The 17,748-nt window shown below is 40.8% G+C and overlaps 1 protein-coding gene and 1 long non-coding RNA gene across 3 annotated transcripts in view; one reads left to right on the top strand and one right to left on the bottom strand.

Annotated features, from left to right (window-relative positions):
- FLRT2 (fibronectin leucine rich transmembrane protein 2) overlaps window positions 1–2,468 on the bottom strand; it is a 99,048-nt gene extending 96,580 nt beyond the window's left edge. Inside the window, exon 1 of one of the 2 annotated variants that reach the window (XM_026012501.2) lies at window positions 2,331–2,468. The gene's annotated coding sequence lies outside the window, so the exon portion shown is untranslated. Of the gene's footprint in view, window positions 1–1,381; window positions 1,499–2,330 lie in introns of those variants that run through there. The other variant, XM_072762180.1, reaches the window with a different exon arrangement.
- The window catches only part of LOC112930184 (uncharacterized), a 31,753-nt gene continuing 16,374 nt past the window's right edge, over window positions 2,370–17,748 (top strand). Inside the window, exon 1 of the long non-coding RNA XR_003237061.2 lies at window positions 2,370–2,688. This is a non-coding gene — a long non-coding RNA (uncharacterized lncRNA). The remainder of the gene's footprint in view (window positions 2,689–17,748) is intronic.

The raw sequence follows: 17,748 nt of genomic DNA, 5'->3' as shown, positions 1-17,748 counted from the left end.
CTCAACCCAAGATGGCGTTATTTTAAGTGGAGGCAACCCTGGTGATCTGCACCCCCCGCACCTCCCCACACACCCTATATCACCCGTTAAGTCCCTGATCCCGGACCTTATGAAATAACTTTAATTGGAAAAAGAATCCGAAGTTTCACGTGATTATTTTGAACACCTATTTTCTCCCTTCACTCTGGCTGCTGGAAAAAAAAAAAAAAAAAAAGAAAGAAAGAAAGAAAGAAAGAAAGAAAGAAAGAAAGAAAGAAAAGGAAAAAGGTTGTTCACCACCACCCCCACCGCCCCACCCCCCAGATTACAACGAACAACTAAATTCAGCCTCAAAGATTCAGGAACCAGACTTGACAGCCAAAGGAGGCTGGTTTGTACACAGGCAACGTTTCCACTTCGCAACCTCTTTGCAAAGGTTAAAGAGCAATGCAAGAAAACCAGGTGCACGTCTCTTTCTTGGAAACCAGATTTTAAGAGGTTCTGGTTTTCTCCTCTCCTTGCATTGCCGCGCCTCCTGCCTCCAGTAAGTTGCTGTCATGTTTTAACAAGTCTGCGGAGAGGCTGCGTGTGAACAGAAGAGGGAGAGCGAGCTCGCGCCAAGCTCCAGGCTGCGCCCGGGCGCGCCGTCGGCGAGGCCACGCGAGAAGCAAACGGCGAGCCCCACACCAGCCCGGGGCCAACTCTCCGGGGACACGCGGCGTCGTCGCCGTCCAAGGGTTGGGCAGGGGCGGTGCCCAGCATGGGGCTCTGGAGGATTTCCCCGTCCTCAGTGCAAAGCCTGAGTCACTTGGCACCACTTTCCCAATTGTTTTTATTTCCTCCGCATCCCTGTTGTGTCTACCACCTTCGCGTATTTGAGCGCCTTGGTCGTGTCAAAAACGACTTGGAGAAACGCCCCAGATGCCCCCCCCAGCACGAGCCACGCACGGATCCACCCAGACGCACGGCCCGGACGCGCTGGCACACGCGCGCGCACACACACACACGACCTGGGTTCGTGCCCGCGGGTCGCTGGTCCTGGTGCATTAGGCAAAGTGGCCAGGAAAATACTGTGATTTACATCTGCATGCAGAGCCTCTCCTGCCCCCAAACTCAGTGCGTGACTAACAGACATCCAGAGGAGGAGGGGGCGCGCGGCGGGAGAGGTTCATTGGACTAGGACAGCCGTGCAGTGCCATCTTGCTGGGAGGTTCCAGGAGCGAGGCGCCAGCGACCACAGCCACGGTGGCCTCCACCTCCACCAGCAGCTGCTGCTGCTGGCCGGAGCCCCACGCGATCCAAGAGTTTCCAGGGCATCCAGTGAGAGTCCAGGCGGCCCCAGTCACCCTCTTCCCCCCATACTTAATTATCCCCGGTTAACACCCCGACCCCGACCCGCAACCTTGATCTCCGGCCCGATTAGAAATGAGAAGTGACCGCGCTGGCGCTGAAGGCGCGGAGACGAGCCCCGGACTGGTCAGCGCGGCGGAGGGATCTTTCCAGGCGACTCGGAACCCGCGCGGGGACGGGATGGCAGCTCTGCTCCCGCCCTCCTCGCCGCCGCCAGGCCCCCGGCTCTGGGGCGCGGGTGGGCGGGGGGCAGGCGCTTTCCGCCCCCTCTCCGCGGCGGGCGCACGCGGCTCCGCGGCCGCAGCCCGACTCCAGCCCCGCGAGCCGGCTGCGCCTTCCTCGCCCCCGCGGGCGCGCGGGGAGGGCGCGCGGGCCGGGGCTCGGGGCAGGGCCCCCGAAGACCAGCTAGGGCTGGAGAAAGACTTGGTTTTGGAAAAAGTAGCCCCCTCCCCAACTCGAAGGAAAACGTAAGGGCATCCCCCCCCCCGCATCTCCTGAGCCAGGAATCGATCCCGGATTGCGGGCAGGAGGCGGGCTGGTGGCTTTAGGTGCAACCGCTTGATAGCATCGGTGACATTATCGGCAGATGGAGTGAGCGCGGGGGTGGGGGACAGGGGGGTGTCACTTCTAGAAGTTACGGTGTTCATTCTGGGCAAGTGAGAGGTTGAATACCAGCAAGCTCAAGAAACCCCAGTTTGGGATCCATCCCCCCCCCGGCCCCCCCAAGCCGACTGGCAACTGTGCGTTTTGACCCAGAGCTCAGTCACAAAACTCTTTAGAGGGAAGAGGTGAATTCTCCTTGCAGACAGCCCTCCCTGACGTCCAGCGGAGAGTTAAGCAGCCTATGCTCTTTCTGGAGGAAAGAAAAAGCCAAAACCATCCCGTCGCGATGACCACCTTAAGCTGATTCAAGAAAAAAAAAAATGTCTATCAGACCCCAACCGCGTAGCAGCAGCCCCGGCGGTTACTGGAAACGCCCCCTGGCACCCCCGTCCCTTTACCTGGAGGCCGCCGTGGCTCCTCGCGGTGCGTTCATCCGAATCCGACCGGGTCGGGGAGGTGGAAAGGGAAGAAGCTGGCGCGGCAGCAGCGGGGCTCCCGGGGCATGGTATTGTTTTAGGGGTCACCGCCGAGGTCCCTCCTGCCCATCGTTGAGAACCGCCAACCTGATCCCGGGTCTGGGTGGACACGGCGGCGGGCGCAGCTGCTCAGACACCCCGGGCGGAGGCGGCGCAGCGCCTTGGCGCGGAGACGGGGGCCCCGATGGGCTCTGAGCGCTCCTTCTTCCGCGGCCACAACCGGAGATGCCCAGCTCGCCAAGTGACAGCGACAGGTTTCGAACGTACAACTAACTACAAGGTACCCAGCCCCAGACAGTAAGCTGCCTGCCCCCTCCCCCTTGTCTCCCTCCTACCGGGGAGGGAACTAATTTAACCCTGTGCGCGCCCTGCACTCCCCGGCGAAGCTGGAAGCGGCTGGGAAACCGCGCGCGGCGGCTCCCGGGGCGAGCGCTTTGTTCACGTGCGTTTCCAGCGGGCGTGTTGCTGTCTGGGGGCATTCGCGTGGCGAGACGCCAGGGGCAGGCTTCCAGCGCCAGACTCCGGCATGGGAAGGAGCCCTCGCTAGCGTTTCATCCGGACCAGACCCAGCCCTCGAAATCTATTTTTTGCCTCCAGTTACCAGATTTATTGAAGTTGCCAGCAAAGTTGGGTCCTATTCCTTTATTTCTTCCTCTCTCCCGTCCCTCCCTTTCCCCTACCCCCCCCCCCCTCCTCCCCACCCCGGTATTATTTCCTTTCCTGGCGGTGCTTTGAAGATGTGGAACTCTCGGCTCATTTCTAAATCTAGCTTATAACCGTTCTTTTGCGTGTGCCAGACGGATGGTGGAGGGGACCCGTCCACCCATGCAAAATTGAGACGAAACCGCAGGGAAAGCTGTCTCTCACCCACTCACCCGGTGTGGGCAGTGGCAATTGACCACAGATTCAGATAAGACCAAGACGTGCCCGGAAGATAGGGAGGGGGCGGGTTATGAGCGAGTTTGAGCTGTGAATGGGGAGATGGGAGAGAGAGAGAGAGAGAGAGAGAGAGAGAGGAGAGAGAGAAAGCGCCTTAGAATGGGATAAACAGGGGAAACACAGACAAGAATGATGATGCAGAAAATAGATCTGAATCCCAAAACTGAAAAGAGCAGGTCAGCTTTAAGTGCCTAGATTTTGAGCGACAATATTCCCCAGCTCCTTTGAAAGCAGAATGAATGAATGAATGAATGAATGATGAATGAATGATTTTTAAAAATTTTTTTAATGAACAAGAAAGTGAATGCTCAAGGCTCAGCCTTGGCTCCCCAGATGCTTTACATTTTGTAAACAGCTTTGTCGAAGTGCTCAGGACTCCCAAGAAGTTAACTGGAGTTGGAGGCGAGTCATCTCCGTAGACGTGGAATGGAAGCTTCGACCAGAGAAACTGACAGCCAGACGCCTCTGCTGTCATCGTCACACCCTAATGAGCCAGAACTTCGCCCACAGTGCAAACTCAGACAATCTTCAACAGATTCCCTTTTCCTCCATCTCCCTCTGGACGAAAGAAAGAAAGAAAGAAAGAAAGAAAGAAAGAAAAGAAAGAAAAAAAAGTCTTTAAAAATCGTTTAGAGGGTAACACGTGGATCTTGCGAAAACTTAGTTATTTTAAAAAAAAATGTGTTTCTCCACGGGATAGATGTTCTAAGTTCTCTCTGCAGCATACGCAAGCCAATGGGAATCTGTAAAAGCCATTTCCAACGCCTCCACGAGCCAGGCCCGTCCACAGAGGCAGTAGGAACAGTTTCCAGCCGGCCTGGTGCAGAATTTCGTTGTAAATCCTTTTAGTTTGCCAAGGTGGCAGCAAAGCATAGGGAGAGCTTGTCAAGCTGCAGAATAAACACTGAAGACCACATTTTAGGACAAATACTCATCTACCTGCTTTTAAATAGTCATCTTCATGTGTGTAAGTGTCCCTGAGTACCCACAGGAGGTTCTTTCTTTGAAATCTTGATCTGAGATGCCAGTATCATGATTTCATCTGAAAGAATACGTTTTGGTTTAATAGAAAATGGAACTCTGCACGGGTTTTGCTTTCTGATTTATGCTACCAGAAAGTGAGTGAGATTGAGAAAGTGAGATGAGGTGGCTGCAGATGTACACAATTTGTGTTTTAGATTATTGCTGTCTATAAATTAGAAGGACACACTCCCGTGTGTGATGGGATGACTGTAATCAGGACAAGGAAAATTAAGTACAGAAAAACATCACATCAAACGTATGAACAGAATAACTGTAACAATTTTCTTAGCCACATGACGGGTAAGTCAGCTTTAGAAATGTGGGATGGCATAGCCCCAGGAAGCAAAAGAGGAGTAAATGTGGTACAGGGGCTCCAGAGTGTAAGAATTTGGCAGATTCACAAAACTGTTATTTTATTTTTATTAAGACACCATCGCTAAGACAAAAGGGTAGAAGAGTAGAGAAATGAAAAGCAAATCTGTGACCTTCAGAAAATGGAACGTCATGAGGCATCTGGATGGCTCAGTCAAGTTGTGTGTCTGACTCTTAATTTCCACTCAGGCCATCATCTCAGGGTCCTGAGAAACGGTCCCCTGTGGGGTACCATGCTCAGTGCGGAGTCTGCTTGAGGTACTCACTCTCTCTCCCTCAGCCCCTGCCCCACTTGTGCATGCTCTCTCTCTCTCACATAAATAAATAAATAAATAAATAAATAAATAAATAAATAAATACATACATACATACATACATATATACATACATACATAAATAAATACCAGAAAGTTAAAAAACAAACAAACAGGAAGTTAGTTCCTTTGTTATTCTTTGGACTTCATTCTTCTATAGAGTTCTCACATCAGCTGAAACTTGGCTGCCATCTCAAATCTTTTAGGGCCTCCTCTCCATGTTTTTTTACACTCCCCCCATCTATACATGGCATGTACGTTGGCCTGTGTTTCTAATACTGTTTGGAAGTAAAGATAACACAGGATTTGGATTTTTTAAGATCGTGGCTTAAGCCCAAGGCCCTGAAAATTTTGATCTTGGGGAAGTTTGGCTCTGAGCCACTGTTTACTCGTTAATAAAATGGGCATAAAAATACCTGTTCTACCAGCCTCATAATATTGTCGCATCATGAGTCAGTGCATGGGAAAGTGCTTTAGAAATTTCAGTTGTTATTCAGTTATTGCTAACAATATTATCATTGCATCACACGGTCCCAGCCTTCAAAACATTGGAAAGTTACATCAACCTGAACAGTTTCCCCTAATGCTATCATCTTACATTGCCTTGGAACATTTATCAAAACAAAGAAACCAACATTGCTACGTGGCTATTAGCCAAACTCTAGGCTTTATTGGTATATCATCAGTTTTTCCACTAATATCCCTCTTCTGTTTCAGGATCCCATCTAGGATACCACATTGCCTTTAGTCATCATATCTCCTGTGCTCTGTGATGATTCCTCAATCTTTCCTTGTTTTTAATGACCCTGGGAGTTTTGAAGAATAATGGTCATGTATTTTGTCTTTCCATTTGGGTTTGTCTGATTTGACTCTAGTTCCGGGCTTGGGGAAAAAATACCAGGGAAGTGGAGTGCTGTTCTCATCTCATCATAGCAGGTGGTGCATGATATTGGCATGATGTCACTGATTAAAACATCATCACTCTCTAAGGAATTGTGTGCAAGATTTCTCCACTATAAAGTTATCTGTCCTTTTCCATACTCTGTTCTTTGGAAGTGAGTCACTGAGTCCTGCTGACCCTTATGAATTTAGATTTTTAAATACACGGAATAAGCCCTTAGTGCAACTCATTAACAGCCCAAATATTGAACTCACCCAGGAATAATCTCCCAGGAAATTCCTCCGTATTCTATAACCTTAGAAAATTGTTCATCTCCTCTTGGCTGTGTATTATGAACCCATCTTGACTACTCCATGCTTACAGTCCCCAAACCCAGTCTCCAAATCCTGTTGACTCTTTCCCGAGATGTCCCCTACCTTTCTAGTTCTCATTGTCACATCTGATTGGTTTAGAATTCCAACTTTCCTACAAAAAGATGACATCCATGACTTCTGATCCTTTCCTCCTTTTCATCATTTTCTAATAGTTTGGAGTTCATTTCATTCGCCTTCTAAGGGAAAATAGTGATCTACTAGTTTGTCTCTGGATTAGTCTAAGGGTCTCAAATAATTTAGTTGGTCTTGTCTTTCTTTTAGGTAAACATTTGAAGCATGCATGTTGACTTCATTAATAAGCTTCTGTAGCAACTAGAAACCCAACCTTTCTTCTAAGATGAGAGCCACTGTAAGAAAATCCACGGTTAACACACTGTGCATAGACAGCTATTCATTTCTCTTACGAGTGTAAAATATTCCTTATGCTTTTTTTTTCTGAGTGTGGTGTGATTCATGTGACTCTGTGACACTGAAATACATACTCTTCTGGTTTTGAAACATAAGATACAGTTTATCCAACAAACGTTTGTAGAAAACACAAAATATGTAGCAGAACCTTGATAAATAGACTTAGTCCCTATTCTATCAAAACTCTCAGTGTAGTAGAGAAACACTGTTAAATAATTTACACTCATTAGGTAAATTAAACACCTTGGATACATGCAAAGCACGTTAGTATCCTAAAACAGATTCTCTATAGAGGGAAAGTCTCTCCCAAGTGATGAGGAGGCTTTCTTGATAATGTACTGATTTTTATAGGGGAATTGTGACATTATTTTTACTTCCAGCCTTCTGCATACAGCAACCCCAGGAACCAACCTGAGACCTCTGTCTCAGGGAAATCTCTTTGGGCCAAGAATTGGAAAATCAGTTAGAAGTAATTGCTTGCATATCCATTTCCCTTAAGCCTTGGTTTCTTTGCCTCTCCATGCTGGTTACAAGACGATTATGCGTGAACAAAAACAGAAGGTACACACTGACAGGAAACAAAAGCACGTTAAACCATGGAGATTTCCTCATACATAAACCTGCCATTTGTCAAGCACTTGCTCTCTGTTCCAAAGGGAAGCTGGCAAAAACTCGAAGTGAACATTCTCCAACAGCACTGGGGAAGAGTAAGTGAGGGAAATGCCCTTTTCAAAAAGGGTATATGGTTGATGTAAAGATGTAAGCCATTTTAAGAAGAGATGAAAGATCTACCCAGAGAGTAGATCTTTGGAATCTGGGTGCTACAATTGTAGTACATGTTTCTGAGCCTGACTATAGTTCTGATGAAGAAGGAAGTGCCATTTAATCTGAGAAAACATACTTAATTGAGTATAAAATATTCCGAATTAGAATATATAGCTAATACATATATATAATTTCCCACTATATTACATACATACATATGCACAAACATTTATGTATATATATGTGTGTGTGTGTACATATGCAATTCCTACTGTTTATTGATATATTAGAAAAATAAAATTGCATTCTTTAAAAGGTCAGAGAGAGTTTTCAAGCCTGAAAACTCTCTTTCATAAGAACAAATACTCCATCAGTTTAGCTACGTGTAGTTGCAAAGGGCCTGAAATTGGCCTTGGATGGTGGTACTTCAAGACTCTACACTTTATCAGAGAAATCTCTTAACAGCTCAAGGCCTCAGTTTCTCTTTTATCCAAAAAAGAGAAACAAAACTACTGCCAGGGTAAATATATAAACAGTAAGTGAAATTGGTTATTTTGAAGCTCAAAATAAGAACAAACCATTATTAGTTATCTACTTACTGTGGTTTACAGAACATAATTTCATGTGAGATCTATTTTACTCTGTAGAATCTTAAGACATGGGTTTTATTTGTGTTGCCATTCCTGGCTTTTCTGGGAACCTGCTGTACACAGAGTTTCAGAGCCTCAAAGATACAAAGTTGCTTCGTTCTTGCAAAGTTTCAGGTGCCAACCCTTCAACCAAGTTTTGAACTATCTAAACAATAAATGTCCCCAACATAGGGAATTCTTAGATCTCTTCTCACTGTATCATTGAAAATGTCATATAAATTCCTATTGGCCAATTTTGTTCTGTAGTTCCTCCACTTAGCTACTAGAAGCAACTAAAGTTTTCCAAGTGATTCTTTTATTGTGTTTTTTTAATTTAATTTAATTTTATTGTTAGATTATTTTCATGCTTGAATTTTCTGGATCTAGTCATCTCATTTGCTTACTCGGTTAGAACAACCTGGATTTCATGTTTTCCCTCTCTCCACTTGAAACATTTTTAAAAAATTAAGTTGTTTTTAAAACTTAATAGTAGGGCAGCCCCGGTGGCTCAGCGGTTTAGCGCCGCCTACAGCTCAGGGCGTGATCCTGGAGACCCGGGATCGAGTCCCACGTCAGGATCCCTGCATGGAGCCTGCTTCTCCCTCTGCCTGTGTCTCTGCCTCTCTCTCTCTCCTCTCTGTGTATTCTCATGAATAAATAAATAAAATCTTTAAAAAAAATAAAAAATAAAAAATAAATAAAAATAAAACTTAATAGTAAAAATTCTAGAGAGGTAGCTTCTCATAGGTAATGTCTCTTCCTCTGTCTTTGTCTTACCTTCAAAAGTTTCCATTAGTACCATACTTTGTTGACACATTACAAAGTCATATGCTATGAATTAAGTGAGCTTATTTGCATTTGATTTCTACTCTTTATCAATAGTGAAAGGGCGTACATTAAATTCTTCTTCCTAAACACTGAAAGGCCCTTGTTGATCACAGTCTGGTTTCTAGGTTGACAAAGGCCATGACATTCCTTTCTCTGAAGAAGGCATCAAAAGCTTGATTTTCAAAGGCTTTCCCACTTTCCTTGATGTTTTGAAGAGGTAGCTAATGAATCTCAAACATAATATAAAACCATGAAAATATCGGAATCATTCTGTTCTTGGGTTATGTATTTATTTTTATTTCTAGGGATTCTGCTGCAGTTTGGAGTTTAAATACTATAGTTTCCTCTTCCTTTTACTCTAATGCTTTATAAATGGAATCATGCTAGATGATTAAGTGTAACTGATACAAGAATATGGGTTACGGATCAGAGTTAGTAGAAAGACAAGAACTTAACCTTCAGAATACCTCTATTTGTAGAGTGGTTTGTCCCTTAGACCATTCCCAAATGGATAACTGTATCTGAGAGCTTCCTACCCTCCACCCACATGTCCAGGTCACAAAAGCAGTGAACCAGCTAGTAGTATATGCCAAATTTCCAGAAACCTGTCCAGAAGTTAGCCACTAACTGGCTGTCCATTTTACTCCCTCATTAGCAGGAAATATTTTTTTCTTATCATTATGGATAAAACCAAAGTTAATTATATTTACTTCTAAATCTCTATAAATTAAGACAGTTTCCTCAAAAGATCGTGTTTTTCTCATCTCTATCCTAAGCAGCCAGACTTAAAAATTACAGAAGTAAGCCTGTGAAAGCTAAGGAAGCCTCAACATCATTAGGGAAACAAAACCACAGTGAAACCAGTTCACTCCTGCTAGAATGGGTATAATAAAAAAGACCCAAGCAAATAACCAGTCTTGGTAAAAAAGCAGAGAAATTGGAATCCACATACATTAATGCTGGCATCAAAAAATAGTTCAGCCACTTTGGTATGAAGATTTCTTAAAAAGTTAAACATAAATTTACCCTATAACCCAGAAATTACACTCTCAGGTATATCTACCCAAGAAAATGGAAACATACATCCACACAAACACTTCTACATGAATGCTCTTAGCAGTATTTTTGATTTGGAAACAGCCTAAGTGTCTATCAGCTGCTGAATGTGTAGATAAACTGTGGTGTATTCATGCAATGGACTACTATTTGAACAAAACAGGGATTCATGGTAAAGCATGGGTGAACCTCAAAATGATTTTGCTCCATAAAAAAAAGCCAAGCTCGAGAGATCACATATTGCATGACTTAATTTATAGAATCTTAAGGAAAAGCAAAGTTTTTGAAGACAGCAAATCAGTAGCTGCCAGGAGAAGAAAGAACAGAGATGTGCATAAGAGATCATAATGCAGTGATTAAAATGTTTTAAAACTGATTCATGGTGATGTATGCATAACTTGGCAAATTTACCAAAAATAAGAATTAAATTTTACACTCAAAAGGAGTGAATTATATGATATGCAAAATATATCTAAATAAAATTATTTTTAGAAGCTAAGAGGATTGTCAGCATCTATGAATATTTAATATTGGTAATATTCTTGCTAGATCCTCTTACATCATCAATAAATAGGGCTTGAAGTATCTTAAGACTAATAAATAAAGAATATAGAGAGTAATAGAAATAATAACTAATATACGAGTCTAAACATTCTTCATATTCTCTACTCTTTCAAAAGAGCAGATCATTTGCAATCTGATTAAATCCACCCAAGTGATCTGTAAAAATTCAAAAGCATAATAAACAGAATACAGGGGACCCATCCTTTCCACTCCATTCTCTGAAGAAAAAAAAAAAAAGTAATATCTAAAAAATGTCCATGAGTCAATGAGGGAAAACAAATTGTCTGCTTTTGTATTAAGTTCTCTGCTCACCAGACTCTTCTGCCAAAAAAGATTCTTCTATTTTTACAACACATGGTACATTTGTTTACTATGGCTCAAGGAAACATAATGTTTTACTAATAAAAATCTATCTTTGATAACAAAATGATCAATTATTTTAATATATCCTTTGAACAGTTTCATTCCTTTAGATACTCATCAATCAGGAATCTTCTTTCTTTCTGTCCAGTTAGGGCAATATAATTATCATTTTGTGAGGATGTCACATTTTTCTTTTTTTCTGGCAAAACAAGAAAGCGTAAGACAGATGGGTTAAGAAGAAAGTCAGACACAGTATCAGTTGCCAAAGGAAAAAAAATAAAGACAACATCTTGTCCATCAAGGAGCTCAGATCAAGAGTCTTTCTTTTCTCAAACGATGACAGCTCCAGAGCTATGAGCAACCAGAAAATAAATAAAGCAAAAACCACCAAAGGTGTTTCTCCATGGTTTCCACTGTAATGCCTAGAATAGACAAACATGTCATTTTACTAGGAGAATTATCTGAAAAAAAAAATTGGCTAAAGCCGACCAGAAAAAAGGATAAAATAGAATAAGGCCATGTCATGTCTATTACCAAGGGATGAAACTGTATCATGCTTTTCTGGGTACTGCTGATGAAAATGTCTAGGAAGAATAATCTACATCTACCTTCAACAGTATAAAAGGATCCAAAGTACAGATTTATAATCCTTACATGAGGAGCTTCAGGACAACTGACAGAGCTGTTCTCAGTTGAAAATGGACCCTGGTTGGTATTCAGCATTCATTTTTCTTCAACAGGAGCTTGCCCACTACACATGGTGAAATAGAGTTTATGTACTCTTTAATAACTTTTTTACATCCAGGAAGTTCTTGTTTTTCAGGCCTCCAGAAATTGGTGATAGAATAAAGGAGGTTGGAAGTGGGGCTGGGTCTACTGGACTTGTGAGCTGTCCATCATGCATTCACAGCAGCATCCCAGATGGAAGAGAGATGAGGGGGAGCACATTTAATGAGGTGTGAGCTTGGAATGGTCAGAAAAACACAATTTTGAAGGTTTTGAGATCAATGTCTTGAACTGACACAATGAAAAATCTTTTATCATAGAAAAATCACATTTTTTTTTCATTTTTAACATTGCTCTCAGGCTTTAGAAAAAGAGTAGAGACTAAGTTTGAAGATATTAAGAAAATTTGCTAATTGGCCAATTTCTTCATCAATGCCTTATAGGATGTGTTTAAGTATAAGGGCACGTTGAAGTCTATTTGGAATAGAAACAGACAGAGTTCTGCTATCAAATATGTTCCCAACTAGCTGAAGATATAGGAAAGCCACTCAATTTTCTTAGGCCCCAGATGTCTCTTCTCAGAGGTGATAATAATTTCTGGCAAACTTGCTTTGCATCGTTTTGTAAGCATAGAATAAAATGGTAAATGTAGAAATATCTCTTTATCTATGAGAAAAACATTTCCCTAAGCAAAAGTGTCATTCTTATTTAAAAAATGTGAATGTCTCCTCCTTAACCCCTTAGCTTACTTGAGGATGAAAACCAGGGTAACTCCTCTAGGAAATGATCAGGTTCTGGTTTACATTGCTTCTGTGATGAGGGTGATAAAGGCTGATCTTTAGATATGACAAGTACAAAGTTCCATGCTTGCGCTAGAGTTTGGAGAGCCTCATTAATCACGTTCCATTGTGTTAGAGGTTCTGTAAACATTGCAAAAACATAAAGTACAGCCCTTCTATTAGTGACATCTTTCCAACCTAACTCCAGGAAGCCTTTGAGATTTTCTTAACTGACTGGATTTCATTTCAGTCATTAGTTAACCCTGCTTAGTGGGTGACTCTGAATCCCACCAGGGAGGAGTAAGGGGATATGTATTCAAACAGTACAAACATGGCTTGTCCCAGTCACATAACCATTAAGAACAGTAGGGGGGATTTCCTTTCTCAGGATAAGTCAAATCATTTATGTGAATCCCATAATATTCCTTTTTTTTTTTTTTTTGCCTTTGGAAACTAATGCTATAAATTTATAGTTAGAAAAAGAATACTAACAATACTTCCTATGGATACTTTAGGCAGATGAGAAGGCTAGTGTTATTGCTTACAGATTTGTACGTCCTGTTGGCAAAGTCTTTTTATGTATGAATGGGCCACTTGAGACAGTTAAGAAGTCAGGCCACCTTTGGGATATAGATCAGAGTATGTTTGGTATCCACAAGGACTAATCTGCTCAAGGTTCCTCTAGATATTTTGGTTACATTTAGCTTCCAAGGTCTGTAAAATCCTCTCATTTATAAATATTTTATTATTTATTTATTTATTATTTATTAATAGTTTCCTTCATGGAAATGTTTTAAAGCATATCTATCAGTTGGAATGTAGTTCTTTTTAGCTGTAACAGGGAAGATCACAACAGAATTAATGCGAACAAAACCATTTAAATAGCTGTTGGGTGAAATTTGTGCAGAAACAAAGTATATTTTAATATTATTAATTTTATAATTTAGTTGAAGAAGATAATACTAATTCCCAGTTTCAAAGTTTTTTGGGAGGTTATAGGTACAGTAAACAATAAAAACATTATTTTTTTGGCCACTTTTCTTCCTTTTGACCCCTCCCATTCATTTACACCTCAGGAAAAGCCCTGGCTTTGATGGTTAGACAGTGATCTAATGAGGCAAATGTTGAAGTTTATATGAAAGCAAGCTATCTTTCTTCTGTATAGACAGAATGGAAAACTTTATGAGTCTCGCAGCAGGATGACATTTATACACAGAAAAAGAACATATGGCTGGATAAGAGACAATCCTTAACCATCTATACATAAACAACTCAAGTCATAGAACATACTGATGATGGGTGACAATTAATACAATGTTTATGGGTAATGAAGCATGTATTTCCTATACCTATAGCAATACTTTTCCTCAGATTCAAAGTTGATCCTATTGTTTCTCTTTTTATCTTCTAAAAGTTTGCTTTTCTCATACTAGTATTTTATACATATTTCAAAATAAGTGTGATTCAAATTGAGCAATTACTAAGAATAATAATAATTAATCAAAATGCGTATCTAAATAATTGCAGCGAGTAAGTTAGAATCATTAATAACACGGTCATACGGATGTGATAATGTCGACATGCTTGTAACAATGGACTAAGCAGTGTGAACTACAGCTATGAAACTGTTTCCTGGTGCTTGCATATCAAAATCCAGTAAATATGTCTGGTTATCGCCTCATGCTTTCTCATAGTTATACCATATTTCCAACTCAAATTCAGCTAATTTCCCAACAAACCCATATTCTTTCTACCACTCTTGGGCCTTGTCTGCCTCTCTCTAAATTTGGTTGTTCTCTTTGTACTTTTACAAATTTCACATGGTAAGTTTCTTTTTCCCTTAGCATGTGCATGGCATCCATGTTTTATTTTTTGCATAATTAAATATTTCTGACACTCCATAAGACACTGTAATTTATGCTAGTAAATGTGTCAGCAAGAAGTAGATTATTGCAGAGTATTCAGATAAGTAAATGAAACTGCAGTAAGATTGTAGCAAGTGCTAGATTAGGAGAAATATAACATTTTATTACGAAACAGAAGAGGCAACTAACTCAGTCTTTTGGAATCAGGAGTCCTTTCTGGTTGGGTATGGAATATTACAGAAACTTAAAGCTCCTTTTGGATGGAATATTTATTGTTGAGGAAGGGCTAAAAAGAAGAGACATAGATAGTAATAGCACTTGAAAGTTGTAGTTAGGAAGTTGAGCTTTATCCTCAAAGAAAGGAATCTCTGAAGGTTTTTAAAATGGGGGAGTGATAAGAACCAATTAATGCTTTTGCTACTTATCTCTGCCATAGACAATCTACAAACAAATGAGTGTGGATGTGTTCCAATAAAACTCCATTTAGAAAACAAGACAACTGGCAGGAGTTGACCCCCAGACCAGTTTTCAAAACTACAAAGCTGATGATGAGGTAAAATTGCAAGGGTTTGGTCACTGACTAGAAGGGAGAAAGAGGAAAATGTCAAGTTTCTGGCTCAGTCAGTATGAGAGAGGTAATTACAATGGATGACCCCAAGTTAAAGGTGTACGTGTTCACGTATCATGTAGAATAGTGTTGAAGAAGGCAATGACACAGTAAGAAGAGTGACTATAACCTGGAGCAGATCTTTCAGTGGCTGTTCCAACACAAGTTAGGTGAAGCACTGTAGAATCTGTGTGAGCTAGTCATTCTCTCTTTTTTACAAATTATGACATGGCTTTATACCTCTAAAATGAATAATCACTTTTCAAAACATAGTAATTAGGAAGACACTATTTGTTTGAACACCACTGAGTTCTAAGAATAAAAGGTGCTAGATACAGGCAATGTATTACGATGCAGTAACATGTAATATTTTGAAATACTTAACAAAGAGTCACACATAAGCTGCAGAGAGAGAAGGTAAATATGGAAACATTTAAAGAAAGGATGTGACTCACAGGAAGAGAGCCAATCTGAAAATGCAGGAGAAATATAGGGAGGAGACCAAGGAGAAATCCAGAGTGAAATGGAATAACTGTTTGGGGAGCAGATGGTGCAATATCTCATTCTTAAGAGATAAGATGAGTGAAGAATCTGCCTTTTCTCCTCAAAAAGTTACATTGGTTATATTTTGTATTCCGTTTCTTTCCTTTTGGGAGTGGTTTCATCCATAATTTATCTTTATTCAAGATGGGAATTTTACCAATTTCCCGTATAATGTCACTGCTGTCATGTTAAAGATCTAGGCTTCTCATGCTATATTTTTTTTCTTACTCTCTCCATGTCCATATTTACTCCCATCCTTCTTATTCTGCAGATGAACATGAAGTCGGTGAGGTTGCACCATAATTTGATGTTAAAGTATTTTGGCAACTCCTAATTATTGGTTTCTGCAAGACATTTGGGAGATATTATATACTATGAGTAAAGGAAATCCCTTCACCCCTCCTTTTTGGCATGCTTCTCTTGGGCTATCACAGTTAGGCCATCAATGGGAGAAGATGTAGCTTTTAAATGCTTGGCAAATATAACTTGGAACTTCAACTTTTCATTGATTTTAGCATCTAAAATCCAGATATCCTGCCCACGCTCCTCCTTCTTGCCACTTGGCCAATCCCCATTCTCTGAAAACATGGTGTCAGTGTCTTCAGTGTCTGGAAACTTTTGGCATGGAAACCACCACCAAACAATGAAACATTTCCTTTTCATGTACATTGAGTCACGTCAATGTGCTTTAGATCTCAAGAACCCCTCCCAGAACTGTCTAAATGTCCCATTTTAAAGGAGGGCATGGATACAAATGTCAAAAACCAATGACAGCAAGGTTGATGCCATCCCAAGTTCTTAATCCCAACATGACAAGCCCTGAGTATGTCCAGATGTAAGAGGATAAGGTTTCGTTTAACTGACTTAGAAAAAAGAACTTGGAAGAATACAATTGAAGGCTGTTTATTTAGAGTTTATATATATATACTTTCTATATATATAATGGTATACGTTTCCAGAAGGGGAAAAAATCCATTGTCCAGAAGGTAAACTAAAATGCATGGATTCTTTAATTCCAGAAGCAGATCCTAAGGTTTACTATTTTAAAAACTCTCATTAACTTTGAAAAATCCTCTTGGTTAGGTTACACTGTCATGTGGAAACAAGAACACATCTAACAACAAATCCTTGTGCATTTGTCTTTAAGGAAGTGGTTCATTTTAATAAAAGACGGTATAGGTTAAAAATAAAAAGAACAGAAAAGGGGCACATGGGTAGCTCAGTGGTTGAGTGTCTGCCTTTGGCTCAGGGCATGATCCCTGGGTCCTGGGATCGAGTCCCATATCAGCTCCCCACAGAGAGCCTGCTTCTCCCTCCGTCTGTGTCTCTCATGAATAAGTAAATAAAATCTTTAAACAAATAAAAAATAAAGAAAAGGAAAAAAAATGATGCTAGCTTTCAATTCAAGTATATTGTTGGTATGAGGCAGAGACTATCCAGGTGTAACTATAAGTACCCATGAAAGTGGTTCACTGTATTCAAAGTGTAAGGAAAATTTCCATTCTACCACACCTAAAACAGCTTAAAAAAATCTCATATATATATATATATATATATATATATATATATATACACACACACACACATATACACATATATATGAATATATGTTTCTTTTGAAAAATTCTGAAGATTCATATATAACAATGTTTTATTGTCTTAAGTTATGTTAATATATCCATTACTCTAACTAAGTAATGAGGGTTAATATGGCTTAATCCTAATTTAATTTTCTCACAGCTAAGTGCCTGCAGAGAGCAGGCAAATTACCATATCTCTTTATTAGGTTCATTAAAACCACTGAAAGGTGATATTTACAATTAGTTGTAAAAACTTATTACTTTGGCTGAAACAAATCCAGAGAAGGTGATCCAGATTGCAACTCGTCAACATTGCATAGCCACAGTGCATGGAATATATTTTAGATAATTCAAAACACAAAGCTTAAAAAAAGATAGAACACTTTAAAGTCTTGTCTCAGGAAGTAACTACCCAAGTCATTGGGGAATGTTCAGAGATTCACTGGTTGAAATATGCTTATGAAGACGTTTCTAACCTGTACGTTGCGATTTTTAATGTATCAGGATTACTCCATCCCTGTCAAGTTTGCTAAGTAGACCAGTGTATTGATGGAAACACATTCTTAGTTCATGACAATTTTCTTCAAAGGGAACCTCTTCTAGAAATGTAAGATGAACAGATGAAAGCAATACTGAATAAGGTCTAGAAACTCCACTATTCTCCTTATTGGTCTTCCTCCTCACGGACATAACTAGCCATGATA

This window comes from Vulpes vulpes, chromosome 6 (assembly GCF_048418805.1).
Source record: "Vulpes vulpes isolate BD-2025 chromosome 6, VulVul3, whole genome shotgun sequence".
Classification (NCBI taxonomy): Eukaryota; Metazoa; Chordata; class Mammalia; order Carnivora; family Canidae; genus Vulpes; species Vulpes vulpes.
The sequence above is the reverse complement of the archived record's forward strand: the minus strand, read 5'-3'. Positions and strand labels throughout refer to the sequence as shown.